At 44.4% G+C, this 6,000-nt stretch overlaps 1 protein-coding gene across 3 annotated transcripts in view; it reads left to right on the top strand.

Moving 5' to 3' along the window:
* Positions 1-570: 570 nt before the first annotated feature.
* The window catches only part of HOXC6 (homeobox C6), a 37,330-nt gene continuing 31,900 nt past the window's right edge, over positions 571-6,000 (top strand). The window contains exon 1 of one of the 3 annotated variants that reach the window (XR_015914016.1): positions 571-774. The gene's annotated coding sequence lies outside the window, so the exon portion shown is untranslated. The remainder of the gene's footprint in view (positions 775-6,000) is intronic. The other 2 variants (XM_088536689.1, XM_088536690.1) reach the window with 2 other exon arrangements.

Here is a 6,000-nt window from a genome sequence, read left to right as displayed (position 1 = left end):
GAAAATTACTAATATTAAGAAGGAATTGTATAAACATGGCGACAGACGAGAGCATTTGCACTCGTCACAAAAATGCAACGCATTCCTGGTTGTTTGCAGAAAATTTACAGCTAAGCAATAAAAGTTTACGACTGAATCACAAGTTGGATTGGCCACAGGAAGTCATGTGGACTCCATCCATGAACGTGAACTTTTTATTGTGGTTTCTCTTATGACTCTTTCGCAGTAGTCTTTCCTTTAACAGTCCAAGCAGTGCCAGGGGTAGGATGGTATTTTTACCCCCCTTAATTATTAGCGTGATGATTTTTAGGGACCAAAAAAAAAAGATTTTTTTTCCTCCCCCTTTCGCTTTTTTTTTTTTTTTTTCTTCTCCTTGGGGTTGGAATTCTTGGTTGCTTTGGGCATTTTGGCATTAATGAGTTTACTGCTGCGTCTGGTTGCCGCCTCCTATTCCCCACCCCTAGGGGCAAAAAACGCAATGCATTTCCTTTGCAGGATGCGATGATGAGGGGGCACGAGGAGTTGTAAATACCTTTTTTTTTTTTTTTAGCCAAAAAAAAAAAGAAAAAAAGAGCGAGGGATTCCTCCTTACGCTTCCCCCATCCCTTGTCCAACCAGAGAAGAAGTGTTTTGCTTTTGTTTCCATCTTTTTTTTTCTTTTTTTTTTTTTAATGTTTCTGTGGAGCTGAGCGGCAGCGTCAGTGGAACAGAAAGACAGAGGGACAGAGAAAAGAGAGAGAGAGAGAGAGGGAGAGGGGGAGACAGGAGCCTCGGGTAAGTGTTCCCTTATTGGTTCAAATGTGTAACTAATGATCCATAGCCCGGGTGTTAAGGATAATGATGCATCGTTGTGCGAGCGAGGGGTGTAGCTTGGATATGGAAAAAAAAAGGGGGGGGGGTTAGAAATATGCGGCGGGTCGGCAGAAACGCGGTGAATTCGGGCAAAAAATAAAAAATAAAAGGAGCCGGGGGGTTGCTGATGTCACTTCGGTGCCGAGCTGGGGTGCGGAGGCAGGTCGGGGGCTGCGGTTTTTTCTTGGGGGAGGTAGGGGGGGAAGCGTGCGCGGGGAGCCGCGGGTGCCGGCGCGGTGCAGCGAGGAGGAGGAGGAAGAGGAAGGGGGGGTCTTTATGTATATTAAAAAAATAATAATCCTCCCAACTTTTCTTTTTTTTTTAATCCTAAAAAAAAAAGAAAAAAAAAAAAGGGGGGGGGCGCATGCGCAGAGAGGCGGGTGGGTCGGCCAAGGCTGGGCGCTGCGTGCGATACTTAATGAGCTGCGCTGCTAATTGCTTGCGCAAGGCCCGCGCTTTGCACGCCCATTCCCACCCCCCCACCCCAACACAGACTTGGGTGCCCCCCCCCCATTCTACCCCCCAACCTCTCCCCTCCATCCCGGACCCGGGGCTTGAACGGGAGCAGCGGGGCCTGATCCCCCTCCAGGGCGGGGGGATATGGGGTACTGCTAATTACAGTAATGAACATGCAGCACTTGGCGGGGGGAGGAAAAAAAAAGGGCGGGGGGTATAATTAATAATTAAATCTTTGCCCTCCAAGATTCCTCCTTTTCCTCTTGGGGGAAAAAGATGTCTGGCTAATTTGTGTGAAAAAAGTGCGGCGGAAGGATTAATTTTATTGAATTTCGTGTCACCCCCCCACGTTATAAGGAGGGAAGGGGAAAAAAAGAGCTACTTGGAACAGCACCCTAAGATCTGTCCTATTAATAATCACTCATAAAAAACTCGGTTGGCTTTTAGGTGTGATTGGCATGGAAATCCCTACTCTCTTCCTTATATTTTAAATTATTATTTATATTTTATTTAATTTTATTTTCCCACGGCCACCTGAATTTCACCGCGGTGACCCTTCCCCCCCTAACCTTCCCATCTACCTTCCCCCTCGTCCCTGCCCACCTCCCTATCCATCATCTAATCTTATCTCTCTTCATGTATATATTGGTTCCGTGTAAGAAGATATATAACACAGTGACTTCATTTCCTCTCAAGGCTGCGTTTTTTTTTCGCTATTTATTTTTTTCGTGGGAAATATATATATATATATATATATATATATGGAGCGTGCGTGTTAGCAGAGGTTGCTGCTGGTGAACTCAGCGTTGTCTGTGCACTATAAGGGCTTCATGGACAGAAGGATACACACACACACACATATATATATATATATAATACAGCAAATAAAGCAGATTTTGCTTTGGCCCCGCCGTGAGGGAAGGGTGACCAAGCGATACGCTTTTTCCTGCCTTATTTAAGACGATTTCGGGGTTTCCCAGATTTAAATGAGCAGACGGGCGAGCGGGCCCGAGGCAGAAAGGGGAATTTTTGGAGCTAGCGAGAGGAATGGGAAATGGTGACACTGGAGGAATCTGGAGTTCCTCACTTGCTGCCTTGCTGTTGTGCTGTCTGTGTGCTGTTTTTCTCCCCCTGTCTGGTTGTTTTTAAATCAAAAAAAATATATACACCTTTATGTAAAGTTCTCGGGTAGTTATTGATGGTGATGCGATGTGTTTATTAAAAAATAATAATATGGAAAAAAATAAGAGAAAAAAGGGTTAAAAAGTGTGTGTGCGGTAGAAAAAAAATCACAACTTGGAAAAAAAATGTTGCAGAGCAGCCTTTCTGTTTGCTTGGCCTTTCTTGGGCGAAATCTGGGGAATATATTGTGTTCGCACGTGTTTTGGAGTCTGGAAATAATCCGTTTCTCTCGGTCGGTCTAGACAACAACAGCGAAATCCCCAAATTGCAGCAATTCCTACCCCTGCTCCGTGCAGGAACCGAGATCTCTGGAGTGTCTGTGCAATGCGTCGCCTTTGGGGGAAAAATACTCAATTTCTACCACTTTTTTTTTAAATTATTATTTTCCCAAGGGGTAAAGAAATAAAAGCTTTGGGATGAAACGTGTGAAAAAAAAGGAGATGGTGTCTGCTTTTTCTTCGGTAGTAAAAAAAAAAAAAAGTTGCACGGGAAGGCTCTGCCTCTAATCCGGCGAGTCGTAAAGACATTTTACGAGCAAACAATGAGTGTTTATTGGAAGCACATGATTACAGAAATGGGATCTTTGCTTGTGTTCAGGCCAAAATAACCCGTCTGCCTCCTCTCCCGGAGCTCGGGCTCCTCGGCATGCTTCTGTCTTGAGAGGCCTGGCAGCCTCTGCCCAAAACTACATATATTATATTTTACATATATATATATTTAATGTTTTTTTTTTTCTGGACTTGCCCCGCCGTCTTCTCATCCTTCACACACTTGCGATGCTGAGAAACATTTTTAGGCTCTAGGATAACGCAGTAATTTATATTCTCTGATTTTATTCCCCCCACCTCCCCTCTCCCTTTCTCGCCAGACTAAACCAGAGGAAATAAATTGTTTCTTGTATCTCTAACACCAGTGCTCAGGAGGGTTTCTAGTAAAAACGCCACGTGTTTTTTTCTTTCTTCTTCTTTTTTTTTTTTTTTTTTTTTTTTTACATGGATTTCCAAGGAAATAATGGCTTTTCGGTAGAGATGGAGGAAAAAAAGAGGGCGCAACATTTGAGCAAGTATATTCTGCTGCCCCGAAAACCTCTTTATTTGTAGGGGTGTCTTATCAAATACATTGAATATATTATATAGAGAGAGACAATGTGCGTTTAGTGTGTAAGTATATTGCACATAACACCGCAAATTCACTGTTTATTGGAAAGAGTCAACATTTCACAGCCTCCGCGCACACTTGCGCTCGTAAAACCCGTTTGATGCAATCTCGGCAGCGCGTGGGCGTTTATCTAAGGTTATAAATAAAAGTTATATATAAAGGTTATATCTAAAAGGCGCGTTGCGATCAGCTATCTACATGGGGAGCAGGAATGAGTGGGTGTTTTATTACGCCCGGTGCGGTGAGAGGCTTGGCAAGAAGCGGCTACAAAAAGGGATGTTCTAACACGGCGATTTCCCAAATTCGCCGCGTGAAGGGATTGGGCTCAGGGAACGAATCGAGGAAAGGAGCCAGGATCTGGTGCAAAACCCCCGCATTGGCTCCGGGCACAAGCGGGGAGCGCGGAAAATGCTCGATTTTCAACGGGCTCCGAGTCGCCGACGCTGCGGGAGGCAAAAAAATGTTATTTTTGGCCGGGCTTCTGCTTTGTGTAGAGAGAGGTTTGCGAGGGGTAAAATCGGGAAGATAGTCAGATAAATGCTCTAAAAATAATTATGAATTAAGAACGGAAAATAACATATATATATATATGTAAGCGAGGCCAGGTCAGGCTGAGGAGATAAAAAATTCGTCATAGAGAGGCAAAGAGATTTGGGGAGAATATCGGGCATAGCATTGGGGATCAAGGGTTTTATTTATTTCGGGGAAAAATAGCCGGGCTTCTTGTTACTATTGCTAGTTTTGGTGTAATCCTGGCCGTTCGCCGTCTCTGAGAAAACTAAAAAAAAAAAGAGAGAAAGAGAAAAAAAGAAAATGCAAATTTGAAACCGTTCCTAATGTTTGAGGTCAGGGCTAAAAATAAAAGGCCTTTCCCGATTTCCCGATCGCTTTCGGCTTGGCAGCGTGGGCCGCAGGCAGTTCGCTAAAGTGCTGGGCGCGGAATTGGGGGAAAAGAGGAGGAAATGGGGGGCAAAGACGTTGCGCAGGAATGGCGATTTTGGGGCCGAAGGGCGCTGTGACCTCCAGCCTGCGGCGCGTCTAGAGGCGAAATTAAGTGCGGAGGGACGGGGCGGAGGGGAGACAAGGGGAGGAGTGAAAGGAAGGAAAACATCGCGGAAGGCGACAACTAAGTTGTCAGCCAAAAAGTCGGTCGAAAACGAGCCGGGCTTTTTCCCTCCCCCCCTGGCCAGACACAAACACAATAAAAGCCAGAAGTCCCCGAAATTGCGGGTGTCTGGCCGCAGTCTGCCGGGGACACGCTGCTCACACTGCCTTTGTCGCATGGGGACACACCTTGGCTGTAAAAAGCTTTGTCCCCGTGCTAAAAAAAAAAAAAAGAAAAAAAAAAGAAAAAGGAAAGAAAGAAAGAAAAAAAGAGTTTGGAGCCAGGGGGGAGAAGGGGAGGGGGAAAGAGAAGAAAATTTAAAAATAAGGAAAAATGAAAGGTGTTTCAACGGGAGGGGGGGGTAAGGAGGAAAGTCGGAGGGGGAAAATAATAAATAAATAAGACAGGGGGGAGAAACAGGACTAAAAACAATACAGAAAAAATATATAAAAGGAGGGGAAAGATAATACATAAAGCAAATACAATAAAATAAATAAAACAACCTCCAGCGGTGGGGAGGGGTGTTTCACATGTAGCGGCCCGTAGAGGCCCCCAAACCGCCTCCTTGCTCCCCTCTTTCTTTTTTTTTTTTTCTATCTTTTTTTTTATTTGTTAATTTCCGCACGTTTTTATTTACTTGTTTTGTATACTGCCACCAAGTGACAGAAACTTGCAGTCCAGCAATTTTGCAATTTGGTGGTTTTTTTTCCTTCTACTTTTTTTTTTCCTCCTGCTATGTGTTTTTTAAGGAGGAGGGGGACGATCTGGGATCGCGCCGTGGGTCTCATGGAGCTAAAAAAAAAACAGCCTCTGCGAGGCGGAGAGGGGGCGAATGCTCTCCCCTATATATATATATATATGTATTATATAGTGTAATACATAATACATATATAATTTATAAAATAATAAAATAATTAATTTTTAAAAAAGTCGACCCGACACCAAAGTCCCGATTTTGTAAATTTTCAGATGGATAATCCCGGCACATGAGTTTTCCCCCCATTCCTTCCCCCCATCCCGCTCGCCTTGCAGCCCCTTTCCCTTAAAACCGTCTTCTTAAGGCGCCAAGGGAGCAAAACTTCCCAAAGTTTCCCAAAGCCTCGTGAAACTCCTCGGTTGCACTTTAGTCTCCCCACCAGCACTTTTTTTTTTTTTCTCTCTCCTAAGCGCCTTTCGCTCCGTGTTGCCGTGTTTTAAATCATTCCAATGTACAGGAACTCATAAAAATAGATAAGGCATGTCAACTC

The sequence above is a fragment of the Tinamus guttatus genome, unplaced genomic scaffold (genome assembly GCF_059628265.1).
Source record: "Tinamus guttatus ecotype Peru unplaced genomic scaffold, ASM5962826v1 Tinamus_guttatus_pri_ptg000699l, whole genome shotgun sequence".
Lineage (NCBI taxonomy): Eukaryota > Metazoa > Chordata > Aves > Tinamiformes > Tinamidae > Tinamus > Tinamus guttatus.
This window is presented reverse-complemented; position numbering and strand designations above follow the sequence as displayed.